The 14,377-nt window shown below is 35.7% G+C and overlaps 1 protein-coding gene across 4 annotated transcripts in view; it reads right to left on the bottom strand.

The window, feature by feature from the left end:
- JAKMIP2 (janus kinase and microtubule interacting protein 2) overlaps positions 1–13,491 on the bottom strand; it is a 188,763-nt gene extending 175,272 nt beyond the window's left edge. For all 4 annotated transcript variants that reach the window (XR_004033227.1, XR_004033228.1, XM_003266599.4 and 1 more), the window contains exon 1: positions 13,099–13,491. The gene's annotated coding sequence lies outside the window, so the exon portion shown is untranslated. The remainder of the gene's footprint in view (positions 1–13,098) is intronic.
- Positions 13,492–14,377: the final 886 nt, after the last annotated feature.

Here is a 14,377-nt window from a genome sequence, read left to right as displayed (position 1 = left end):
GGGTATTTTGTGTAGAGTGCCTGGATCCTATCCTCCTTACCTTTTCCTTCTGTCTAGGGCTCACCAGAAACACTGTGTTTGTCTCTGTAAACCAGGTGGAACCGATGACCCAGGTGGAGCAAAACTGAATAGTCAAATATTTGGGTTTGTAGATGATTTAAACATTTTGATATCAACATCTTTCCTTAAAAATACTTACCACATTTTATGAAAGAAGTAAGATGCATTTTAGTAAATCTGGAAATCAGAGAACTCAAAGAAAAATTTCTCATAAACTTACCACCTAGAACGAATTCCTTTTAATATTTTCATTTGCACTATTTTGGCCCTTTAAAACATATGTATATATGTTTGTGCAATTTTCTTTTCACAGAATTGGGATTAAATTCTATCTTTTGATTTTTGACTTTTTTTAAACTTAGACAAATCTTGCATGTTTTTTCTATATCACTAAACATTTTTCTACAACATACTGTTTAAAGGGCTTCATTGTTTTGCACAGTTGGGATAGGTCACAATTAACATCATATATATGTGATCCATATATCTGTATATTTGGCTATCCACAGTGACTCCACAGGACTGAAAAATAAAAGTTTTGCTCCACCTGGGTCAGAGGTTCTAAATGGGTTTAGATAGACAAACACAATTTCTGGTGAGCCACAGCAAAAAGGAAAAGAAAGGACAATAGGATCCAGGCTCTCTACACAAAATACCCATTGGGTGTAGAGACAGACAACCAAATCAAAATTTCAGTCTCTCATCCAAACCTATTCTTGTTATAATTCCTGCTATTTACTGTAAACAAAAAATTTAAACAAAAAAGACGAGTTGTGTGAATTTACACCATGTAAATGATAAGACCACAGAAACTATGTTGTTCATAGTATTAAATTCTGAAATATGTACTGCTCAGTCTATGATGCAGTTGGGGATTTATCCAGAGGTGAAATTCCTATGAAACTGCTCTCTGGATCTAGAGGAAAAGAAAATGCTTATAGTTTAAAGAACTGTCAAAAATACAGAACAAAATTTTTGTCTTTCTTATTTATTGCTTGAAAAAAGTAGGAAGGAAAACTGGATAATTTTCTTTTTAAAATATATTTAATGCCCATGTAAATTTTTGTTTTAAAAAGTGAATCCTGGATTATACTGTAGAAATACGCAGAACTCACACAAAATCTCTTAATGGTTATTTAAACACAAAATCTCTGAATGGTTTATTTTAGGACTTGGATTCATTCTCCCCTTATTTTGTTTTTTTCACTGAGGAAAGTGTGTTTATGTGGGCTTTGTTCTTGAATGTAGATTTAAGCAGAGCGTTGCTGTCCTTTTTAGCAAGAATTGTGTCTTGATGAATATGTAACAATAATAATAACATTCAAACATATTTGCCTTTTTCTTCATTTACTTTAATTTTCAGAATCACAATCCAGTTTTCATTAAAAGGGGAAAGTAGTTTAGCTTATTTGTTAAGAGCAACTTTGCAGTCAGACAGAATTAAGGTCAGAATCTGGTTCCATCAGTCATTAGTTGGATGATCTAGAGTAAGTATTAAGTTGCTTGACCTCAATGTGCCTTAGTTTAATTATGAATAAAATAAGAATAGAATCACTTTTTTCAAAGTGTGATGGTATAAGGTATGCAACAAATTTAGTGCAATGCTAGTATCTAGTAAGAGTAGTAAAGCAAAATAAAAACCAACACAAAACAAAAACTAGCATTAATGTCAAATATGTTTTGAAAGAAACCCTTAAAAACCAAACACCGCATGTTCTCACTCATAGGTGGGAACTGGACAATGAGAACTCGTGGACACAGGAAGGGGAACATCACACTCTGGGGACTGTTGTGGGGTGGGGGGAGGGGAGAGGGACAGCATTAGGAAATATACCTAATGCTAAATGACGAGTTAATGGGTGCAGCAAACCAACATGGCACATGGATACATACGTAACAAACCTCCACATTGTGCAAATGTACCCTAAAACCTAAAGTATAATAATAAATAAAAAAAAGATATACCCCCCCAAAAAAAGAAACCCTTACACATATTTTAACCTGGATTTAGTCCAAAAAGTAAACTGACACATCTCAATAGTTCCTATTTACTAATATAAACATTATTATATTTGATTCATCAAATGAAAGATGCATATTGAGAAGAAAGGAAGGATTAAATACTGATTCAAAGCATTCTCATCACCATATGCATGCATAGTTTAGGCCCATTAGTTACAAGCCACAGTGATCAGTTCACACAAATAAAGACTTGGACAGGGAAGTGTAGTGCTACTTACGTTTCTCCTGTAATTGTTACATGCATTAACATTCCATTTATATTTGGCTCTTTATCCTTTTAAAAACAAAAGTTCCTTTTGGACAGGGACCAGGGCTAACAATTGGAAGCCTATAAATATTTTCTATTTTGAGGGTCTTCAGTGAAGCTTTTGTGGTATTGCTGCTGCTGCAGGAACTATCTATTCATATTCCTCCCCCTACCACCAAAAAGACAAAGCTCTTGGTTTATTTTGCTGTTTCCACATACAGGAACCATAGATTTGCTGGCACAGATTACATGTGAATGGAAAGATCTGATGAGGATAGTTAAATGACCTAGGATATACATATTAATATATAATATATAATATATCTGCCCTACCTTTATTCTTGTGAGAATGTAAAGTATTAAAAGTTTTTTTATAACTTGAAAAATAAAGTATTAAACACATGTAAATTCTGAAAAAAATGCCTTAGTCTACTAATTATGAAAGACATAAATAATTGCTGGGACATAAGGGGAAACATTTGAAGCTGCAAATTGTACTGTTGAAATGTCATTGGGATTGCCCACAAACCAGATCTAAAGCATTAAATTTCATACAGATAATTCATTTTTAGCGAATGTTTGTCTGCAGGATTATTTCCTGTATTCATTATTTTCAGCTTCTATATGAATGAAAACTTAATGTGTACCTGAAGAACAATAAATATCAATTGTGAGGGGGTGGTGGGGGGCAGCCTAGGGATTTGAAGTAGCACAATATCCATCCAGAATAACCACAGTTCAACTCCAGATGCCATGAAGAAAGGTGGCCCTGGTGTTGCCAGATTTTCTTTTTTTTTTTTTCTAAGAGGAGGAGATATTTTAATATCTCCTGAAATGTCAAAATTATAAAATTTGGACAAAAGTGTGTTTTAAAAAATATTGTGTTAGGAGCATATATTGCTTTGTACTAACATTTTACTCATGTTTACAAACACTTTTCTTGAGCTGGGTCCAGTCCACAAGGCTCCAGTTGTAACCGCTGTGCTACATAATCAGACAGACTTTATTTCCATCTCAGTTCAAAAAATCACTAATTGAATGGCTTTGGGTATGAAATTTAACCCATCAAAGCTTCATCTTTATTGGCAAAATGGGAAGAAAAATGCCTACTTCACCAGCCTGCTGTGAGAACTGCAATAACAGGCATGGATGAAAATACTCAGCATACTAGATGCATAATAGGTGCTCAAAGAATTTAGGTCTTTTTCTCCTTTTCTGGATAACTTTAAAAAGGAAGTTGTTCTGTTTTGTTCCTTTCATACTTGCTATATTCAGAGCATATCAGATATCCTTGTTTTAAGGAAGGTCAGCACTAACCTATTAACTACTGGAATAAATAGTTTTACTTGAATTATAAAGAAAATTCTAAACTACGGGTCTCTCCACATCTTCTAAGGAGTAAAGATGAGTCAGCATCGACTCTGAGAAAATTTTCAAATTTACCCAGGGGGAAGTGCATCTTTGGCAAAAGTCTGTCTGGAACGAAATGCTTTTCCACTGCTTCATCAGCTACTCTCTGTTATAAGGATCCTTTCGTTGGTCAAACAGCACTTAAGCACCACAAGAATATGGTTAGTGATGGCATCACGTGAACTGAGAACTAATCGATTCTGCTTAGATTACAGTTGACTACACAGCCAAAGATCAATGTTTCAAAGCAAGAGGATTATACAAAATAAATGTAGACAGTTCATGTTTTCAAACTATATGTATGTTAGTGAAAGTTCAGCAAGCAAATGACCAGTGACTGGCTAGAAATACTAATCTTGCCTCTTTACTATGTTTCAGGGGCCTTGACTAAACCGTGTAGGCTTGATTTCAAAAACTGTACGTAGGATAAAAGGAGAAAAATATAAAGTCACATACAGTAGTTAAAAGAGATTAAACAGTATATATGCAGTCAAATCTGCCCACGTAAGAGTGTTAGTATGAATCAGGCGTGTTTAAGTGTGCATTTGAATACTGGACTCTTTAAACCTGCAGAGAGCAAAAACCCAAAGGTCACACTCAGATGCAACAATCGATTTCCCTTGTCGTAGGCTAATATTTTCCTTTCTCTCATTTCAGAGTGTGGTATTGCACCCTGTAGGTCAAAAATGTGGACAATCTGGCTAAGAAGAGAGCAAGACAGGTAAAGCATTCTTTCTATGTGAAATTGATTGGGGGAAGGCATTCCTTGCTACTTCATTTTTTAAAAAGCTGAGACTTATTTTTCATTATTGCTAAATGTTTTAAGCATCTGGCTCAAAATACTCTGTATTCTAAATTTTATAGATGATTTTATTTAATGAAACGCTTTAAAAGGAAGTCAAACTTCAAATGTTTTCCATAATATAGCTAAAAATAATATATTCTCTAAAATACAAAACCCGTTTTATAGTTAATTAACTACAACTTAAATTACTCCTTAAAAGACTACAGGAGACAGAGACTGAGCCAGTGGTCAAAATAATTCCTTCCTTTGGGTTTAGGAAACTAGAACTGAGAAGATGATGGAGAAACCCCTGTAATTCCAGAGTACCCATTTTCATAATCTGAATTACCTAGCAAATCCATAAGAAAGCAAGTTGAGGGCCTATAATATCTTCAAAACATCTAAGTCCTTCTCTCTCTGTTGCCAAGGTCAATTAGCAGAATTAGCAGCTTGTGAATTCTCACGTGAATTCTCAGCATGGATTTTTTAACATAAATTCTCCAAATTGGCTCTCATCATATAAAAATTTGTTGACTGTTTTGCTCTTCATTTAATGACTTATTGGTAGAATGAGACAATAGCCTAGATTTTACAGAATGGTACTTACTTAAAATATTGTCGAGTTGTTTAATGAGTATTCTTGCACTTAAAAGACCTAATAATTTCATTTGGAAAATAGGTTCAAATTAGGTATGCTTGACCTATGAGTAGGTTAAGGGCCTTAAATATACGTCAGTGATGAATACAGTGTAAGAGCTCAGTTTACTTTTGGAATGTACCTCTCTCCATAAAGTGCTACATAAGAAAGAGCCAGGTAAGAAATGCGGGTAAAAAACAATTGCCTGGTTTTTACTGTGGTTATAAGCATTTTTCAGGGGAACATTTCCAGTTTGGAAAAGAAGGCATGATGAAAATATCACCCTCTTCTCCTAAGCACATGCTCAGAGGCTTTTTTAGAGTCATAATAATCTCAGCAAAATTCCCTTCCTGAAAATAATATCGAGTGGTTTTCTGGCCACATAGTGTCAGCTAAAATTTGTCAGATTTAGTTTTCCATGCATATTCTAACTGAAACTGGACTCCAGAAATTCAAGAATCGCAGTAAGTGCCATGATCTTGATTTAGATGCCAAACAAAGAAAGGCAACAAAGGCTTTTTCCTCATACTTAAGTTACAGCGTATCAGCAGGTTAGACACCCATAGAAATTGCTGTCCTCAGTGGTTCAAAGGCATGTCCATGTGTCTGTCAAGCTAACCCTCTTGTTCAAGTCGCTCTTTTTATATTTGATTTCAAAACTCTCATGAAAGCAGGATGGTGCCTTAATTTATCTTTGGAGTGAGATGCATTTCTGATTCAACTTAATTTTTGAATGGAGATATGATGGAATGATTTGTTTATGATTAGTGAATTTGGTAGAGTAGATTTCTAAAATAGCACAATAGCTGTGAGTGTGTCATATAATTTGCCGCTTATAATAATTAAATTACTAATTTATTTTAATAAATTACAGTGAATTAAAAGGTATTCATTAATGATGTTACTATTTCTGACTTGCAATTCAATTTTTAAAAGAAAATAAAAAGATCCACATAATCTTTCTTACTTATGTCATAGCATGTAGTGAGCAGTCTTTAATGATGGATTGTTAAGTGTCGTGATATATATCTTTAAGAATCTGATTTTGCCTTATCAAAATCATAACAATATCCTCAGGATGTGAATGCAATTCATTTTGTTTTTACAGTCAAATTAAAAGAATGAGAACCACAGTCAAAAGAGCTACTAGTTGAAGTCTCTTCTACAATCTTAGGCCAGGAGCCCTTTAGGGGACCCTCATTCTTTCATTCATTCAGCCACTCAGTCAGTCTTTATTGAGTATGCATGTTGTACCAAGGCATTCATTGCAATTGGTGAACAACACAGTTTCATTTTCTGCCCTCATGGAGCTTACATTCTAGTGAAGGGCAGGGAAAGCAAATAAATAGCTCTGTAATTACAACTTTTGATACGTATTATGAAGGAAACACACAGGTTGCAGAGAGTAAAAGGGTATATATACCTAGGGAATTTTCTCAAAGGTATTATGTTTAAAGCTCAGACTTAAAGTTTAAGAAGAGGTAACCATTCATATTTAAAAAAGGGGAAAGAGTCAGATGACGGGTTTTATTTGAAAACTATGATATACATGAATTCATTATGAAATAATGAATATAGTGAAGAAATAGCAAAACTACATCTTGGTGATATGGTTTGGCTGTGTCCCCACCCAAATCTCATCCTGAATTGTAGTTCCCATAATCCCCACATGTCGTGGGAGGGACCCAGAGGGAGGTAATTGGACCTTGGGGGTGGCTTTCCCCATTCTATTCTCATGATAGTGAGTAAGTTCTCACAAGAGCTGATGGTTTTATAAGGGGCTTCCCCCTTCACTCAGCTCTCATTCTTCTCCCTCCTGCCACCATGTGAAGAAGGACATGCTTGCTTTCTCTTCTGCCATGATTGTAAGTTTCCTGAGGCCTCCCCAGCACTGCAGAACTGTAAGTCAATTAAACCTCTTTCCTTTATACATTACCCGGTCTTGGGTATGTCCTTATAGTAGTGTGAGAATGGACTAATATACTTGGTTTATTCTGAGAAGTCATTTAAATATCTTCCCATAATGGATGTGAGTTGCTTAACCAAGGTTAAAACTACAGGACAGGCCAGGCATGGTAGCTCACGCCTGTAATCCCAGCACTTTGGGAGGCCCAGGCAGGCAGATCACTTGAGGTCAGGAGTTTAAGACCAGGCTGGCCAACATGGTAAAACCTCATCTCTACTAAAAATATAAAAATTTGCCAAGCATGGTGGTGAGCACCTGTAGTTCCAGCTACTCAGGAGACTAAGGCACAAGAATCACTTGAATCCGGGAGGGGGAGGTTGCAGTGAGCCAAGACCACGCCACTGCATTCCAGCCTGAGCAACAGGGTGAGACCCTATCTCAAAAATCAGAATAATAATAAATTAAAAAATAAAACTACAGGACATACCACTACAACACTGGGGAAAACTAACATGAATCTGAAACAGATGTGTTTTTGTTTTTGTTTTCTAATTGTTGCTGATGTATGCACCTGGTGAAACTCCTAGTGACTCAAACAGGGATTTCACTGCCTTGGATTCAGACCTCATTCATTATCAGCAGACAAGGAATGACCAAGGTTAATTTAAGACCCATTGTAAGATGCAGTGGCAGATCAGGGTAACAGAGTTCATATTTCCTGAATATAATGCCTGACTCATGGCTGCTTTAAATCAAGCAGGATCTATCTGTATCATAAGAAGTATTTAAAAGTAAAGTGTGAAGACTCCCAAGTGGGGGAAAAAACAGCTTGAATCATCAAGAAAAATGCACGCGGAAATTTAAAATTCAGTAGAGACACATTTGTTGACATGGATAGATGGCCACTATACATAAAGCAAAAGCAATATAAAACAATGCATTCAGTATGGTCCATTTATGAAACTGTGTGTCTGCATGTGTTTCTATGTGCATATACAAAAAGATCTAAAAGGAAATATTCCAAAACGCTAACAGTAATGATTTCTTGATGGTAGGCTTGTGAGTGGTTCTCATCTTCCTTTTACACATTTCTGTATTATCATTTTTCCATAATGAGGATGTGTTATTTTTAAATATAAAAAAACTTTAAGCAACAAAATTTACTTGTAGTAATGAATAATGATTTAAAGAATAATTTTTTTAGTGTGACAGGTCTCATTTTTACTGCAAGCTAATTAATTATAAGGGACACTTTTTCCAAATGTAGAATATAGTTCAGATGCCATGATTTGCTATTTGGCCAGGGCTGAATTACCCAATACTTATACTAGCATGTGCCTAGGGCATTAATAAAGAAAAAGAGACACCAGAAAATTAGAATATTTGAAAAACAAATAAATATTTTTGATATTTTAGAAAAATGTAGGAGCATTACAAATCTGCACGTTGTGCACATGTACCCTAAAACTTAAAGTATAATAATAATAAAATTTAAAAAAAAGAAAATATCAGAAAGTCGTTGAACTGATGTACACTTATTTTATGACAATATAATTTTTACTTTTAAGAATGTGTAGGTGGATAGATATTTAGGACATATAGGTAGGAGGTGGCATAACTTTTTTCAACATTCAGGACCTACAGGAATTTTAATCAGATCCTAAACTCAGAAAAAAATGGTCACCTCCCAACCTCTATGTCATTAAAATTAAAAACAATATTCATCTATAAAATAAGTGCATATCAGTCCAACAAAGTTCTGATTTTCACCCAAACAAATGCTTCTACATTTTTCTGATATATCAAGAAGCCTAGATTTTCTCTAAAATGCTTTTTTTGTGTGTGTGAGCCTTTTTTTGTTTTGTTTTGCTTGTTTTTGTTTTTTGTTTGTTTTTTTGCCTGATACCCAAAGCACATAGTTAGTGTATTTGGCAATTAAATATGGCCAAAGAACAAATTTTGATACCTGAAATATTCAAATAAAATGAGCCACACAACACAGATTAGTAAATTGAATTAAAATTATCTTACCAATTAAAATTCAAATTGGTAAGATAATTCGCTACCTTTCCACTATCGTAGTTTGTGCTCATGAGACTAGGGATACAGCCTGTTACACCATTTACCATACACAAATTTGGACAAGTCTAACCTCCCTGAATCTGTTTCCACTTATTTTAAATAATTATTATGACACTAGCTTTGCTGATATGATATAATTGAAATGATAGACTATAAATTGAAATTGATAGAATATAAAATGACAAAGAATGGAAAAATGACAGAATCATAAAAACTTGTATTAATATAAGGTGAAGTGATGGTACTAATTACAACTATATTGTTTTCAACATTAACTGTTTCATGGATGTATATCTTACATTCTCCAAGGAAATTCTTTCTTGCTAGCATATGCAAATGCTGCTAGTCATATAAAAGGTCTACAAATAGTTGTTAGTCAATCGATTAATTTATCCTGTTTGAAAGCACATTTTCTCTTGATAGAATAATAGTGGAATGTGTAAACAGAGGGAATTGTAACACACTTCACAGAGTAACAACCAAGTATAAACCTAATTTATTTCTTTCAGTAAAAGACCATCATTGCGTTATTTATGTTAAAACTTCCACAATAAGCTCCAACCATGAGAAACAAAGCATTGACTTTTTATGAACCAAAAAGAAATGTAGAAAACTGTTTCACTCTCCAAATATTGCCTAAGTCATCCTGAAGCAGACTTGCAGCAGGCACATAAAATCAAAATATGTTCTGATGTCACTTGAAATGAGAAACATCCTATTACAAAGTGAGAAATTAATTAGTGTGTGTCTTAATTAAAACAAGTTTTACTAAAGACTTACATACCAATCAAAATATTTAACTTTAATATTCTAACATGAATGACATTTTTAAGATAGTGTTTGAGTGGAAGATTAATTTGTTAAACAGCACATTTAAGCATTAATTTGTATGTACCTTTCATATAATTTGTTTTTTTTTAAAAAAAAAACTTGATGGCTCTTGAATTACTTTGTATAAAGACCCCATTAAATAACACATTACATTTTTCAAAATTAACTATACAATATGAAATAATTTTAATGTAGGTATCTGACATCATACTCCATAAAGCTGCTGAGAAAGAAGGGCTCTTATGAACAGGTAAATGTTCAGTTTCCTGAATTCTGGCAGGATTACATGTAAATTTCTCTAGGAAGATGATCAGCTGATTTCTTTACAAATACCTAGATCCTGTAATTTAGAAGCCAACTACAAAATGGAGTCTTACTGTTATAACCTAGAAGTGCCTGATCTTAAACAACTAATGTACTCTCTTAAATAAATGACTCATTCTAGAAAAATCAAGAGAAGTTCTTGAGAAGGAAATCTAGTCTATCCTAGACAAACGCATATCTAGGTCATACTTTTGGAAGTTTTGATGAGAGAAGAGTACATTGCTTTATCTGATTAGCCAGTTGACTACTCACACTTACTATGAGGAACTTCTACATTTTTATATTTCTAATCTTCATAATTCCTCATAAAGTTGAAGCCCATTGACATTTGAGGTTCCAAAAAATAGCAATAAGCAATGTCCTATGCTTATGCCCCATGCTCAGCTTATCTGAAACAAATGATTGTCATATTTCATTTTTCTCTTCTCTAAATGAAATGATCCTAGCTTTTAAAAATCTTTCCTCAGAGAGTTCAACTTCTAGTGCTTGAAACACACTTCACTTTTCTATGGCCCCTTAGCAAAGGCCATATAATTGTTTTAAACAGTGGGGTCAAAAGCTAGACCTGTATTTCTATCAGAGTAATAGCTGACACATAGCTGAAACAGGCTATCTACAAGGAGTTTTAAGCACATGGCCTAAGGGATTTGCCTCTGTTCAAACTGTACCAACTTTGCATATAAAACCACCTCCAAACGAAAACTCAACAAAAAAAGAAACAAAAACAAAGCCCCAGGATATCTGCTCTCATTGCATGAAATGGGGTCAACTAGTACAAATCTTAATTTTTTAAGTGTACTATAGGCATATCTAGCATTTTAATTTTTGGAAGTCAAGTGTTATCACTAAAAGATTCAGGATGCAATGTGTTATACAATGTGTTATAACATACAAATCCAGTACCTCTTTCCTTGCCCTACTTCATATAGTTGTTAAAATTAGGCACAAAGTAGCATGAGTTTACAAAGCTATGGATCTATAATATATAACATGCTATGAGCACATGCACAATTGAGTCACCAAGGGCCCTTCTCATGTATAAACCAAATAGAACAATTATTCTCAGCGAAATTAAACTATAAACCTGATTCAAATACAAGTGAAAATTATAAATGTGGGGGGAGTATGTAGAATCAGATGCAAGACTAAAGCCCCAAACAATTGTTATTTTACATTGTAAAAAATGTCTGTACTGACAATGATATTGTTAGAGAAGAGACTAATGGATAAAACTATAATAGCCCATGTGGTAAATGTAATATTACTAATACACTTTACCTACATAATTTTTTCTGGCTTTAATTCAATGAAATCCATTATCCTGGGTGGGAATGGAACCTCCTTATCTCAGGCATCTTTAGTCTCCTGAACTGCCTTAAAGCCTTGACATAATAAAAGGTCAAGCAGATCCCAGTAAGCATTTGTAAATTACAATAGCCCCCCATTTCAGCTACAAGCCACACATTCTCCTGCTGGCTTTGCTCACTCTCTGGTTTCATTTCATTGTATAAGCAGACTAATTTGGAAACGCTGGGCTAGGGTGCTTGGGAATACCTAGATTCTCAAAACAATCCTACTTTCCTACTTAATTATTTACAGTAGGAGACCCTTAATACAACATTTGAGAGAACTGTAAAATGGTTTCTGGATACTGAAGGAATGAACAGCAGATAGCAGCACTATTAAATAAAATGAATGCATTTCACCTTCCAGCTTAGCTGTGCTTCCTGGGACAGAAGGCACAAACATGAAAAGGTTGGGGTGGCATTTCAAGAAAACTGATTTGCTTCAACATTGATTTGGTAAGATGCTAGACACAAAATAATACCACAAGCCGCCTCCCATTCCCATCATTGCAAATTCGGAGTCCTCAATATCATCCCCCACAAACCCAATTAAAAATAAAGAGGCAGGCTACGAATTTGCATCTAGTTCTATGACACAGATCAAATGATAGGCATCTGTTCCAATTGGTCACAATGAAACTAAGAGACAATAACCAGAGTAAATTTCACATTAATCCAAAAAAAGCCAATGAATAATAATATAAACCAGAAGCATAGTTTCAAAAACATGCAATTACTTCCAGGCATGCAAGGACATATGTAATCCACAAAAATGGTTGCAAAGCACAACCTACATATAAATATGCTTCATAAATGCAATATAAATGCTAAGTAACGTGTATATATGATATGTATATCCATAAGATATACATGTGTAAGTTCACAATCAAATCTACGTATAAAATAAAACTGGGTCTTGCAAATGATTTCTCAACAAGAGTACATTAGAATATAAAATAAAATGTCAAATTCTGGGGCCACTTTTTCTAAGCAATCAATAAAATAAGCAAAAACACCTTATAATGAGTCTGGTAAGCTTATGAGACACCAAATGTATTTCTGAAGAAGGCCCAACCCTGTATGTGAGAGCTGCAAATGAAATGATTCCTTTCAATAACACCCTCTTCTTGTTGTTAGCTCTTTTTCCAACCCCTGATGCTGTTGCTAAGCTTAGGAAAAAAGGCACCAAGTGGCTCAGTCTGCATTCTGAGCCAGTTAGAGATAAAATCAGAACACCATTTTTTTTTTTTTTTTAAACACAAGCGGTTGTCTTCTCACTTCACTCTTCCTGGCAAGCTTCCTCTCCCTCCATCCTCATCTCTGTCTCCACATCTCCCCCTTCTAGTCTGAGGCACGGGAGTCATTGTTCAAGTTCAGGCCAGAAATGTATACACAGGTCAAATAATAACACTCTAAACCAAGAAGGGAGCCCTACTGTTTCCTACTCACCATGCTGAGACCCGGAGAAGCTGTTTAAAGGAGGGAGAGATGCAAACTGAATCCATTTTCCTTGTGACCGAGTCGGATGCAGTCTCCGAACCCAACATCAGCAGCGCCTGCCGGTTTTTTTTTCCCCTCTGTCTCTGGTTGGCGATGGTGCGAATAGGAACCACCCTTCAGCCCCACTAGAGTATCAGCAATAGAGGCGGCGGCGGCGGCGGCGGCAGCAGCAGAAGCATCACCAGTTGGGCCTCCTCCCTCTCAGAGGATGGGGTGAGCTCGGAAGCAGCCAGGAACTTGCAGCAGACACCTCCTCTGGCTCCTCCTCTCTCTCTCCCCCTCCCCCCAGTGCCCCACCCCTGCTGCGGTAGAGGCTGCTGGCCCGGCAGCTGCTGGTTGCCATGGCAATGACCAATGATAAGCGACCAAGCTAAGGGGGAGGGGAGATAGGCGAAGCAAGCTGCAGGGTCTGGAGGGGAGTGAATTTGTGCTGCCCTCTGGGGATGCTCTTGATCTCTCCTACCCTGGATTCCAGGTCTTTTAAAAAATGGGGCAAGGGGGGCTAGGCACGGGGAGAGAACAATTAAAATTTAATTGAAATCTAGATAGAAACATACCTAACAGCTTAGCTATTTTTTGCATTTTCTGTGGTTTTCCAATAAAATGTATGAAATTTATTATCAGAAAAATAACAACAAATGTGGAGAAAATTATGTCGCATAACAGCAGATTATTATTACTTCCAAAAGTGTTCGTCCTTTATAGCATCTTTTACTCAATACCAGGCAACAAGGTTGTTAGAAAGCAAACGGAGTGGCTGGACTTTGTAATAAATTAAGAGTCTGGTTGATTCCTTTGCACTACTCCCGGCTTGTTCTCAAGTGAGTTACTTGGTTTCACTGTTTTTCCAGCTACCCTTCTGAAGAGGACTTGGCGGTAATTGACACATCTCTGAGGAAAAGTAAGTTGGGATACAGACCGAAATTCCTTTCAACAACCACTATTCTCAGTAGCACCAGTTGGTGGACAGTTCCCAATCTTTTTCATGTCCAAGTCCTGGAGCATTCAATTTCCTGCAGGCAATTCCTGTCGTTTTCATGGATGGCTTTTTGGAGTTCCGAAGTCGGTTGGCAGTCAGGGTGGTGGGCAGGAAAAGGGGAAGTGAAATCAGCAATGTCCAGTTCTAGACGAGTTCTGTTTCTAACTATAAATTATAGATGACACCAGTATTTATCTCGTGCAGGGGTTGTAAAGATTGAATGAGATAATGCACTAAAAGCACTTGGCA

Source organism: Nomascus leucogenys, chromosome 2, assembly GCF_006542625.1.
Source record: "Nomascus leucogenys isolate Asia chromosome 2, Asia_NLE_v1, whole genome shotgun sequence".
NCBI lineage: Eukaryota > Metazoa > Chordata > Mammalia > Primates > Hylobatidae > Nomascus > Nomascus leucogenys.
This window is presented reverse-complemented; position numbering and strand designations above follow the sequence as displayed.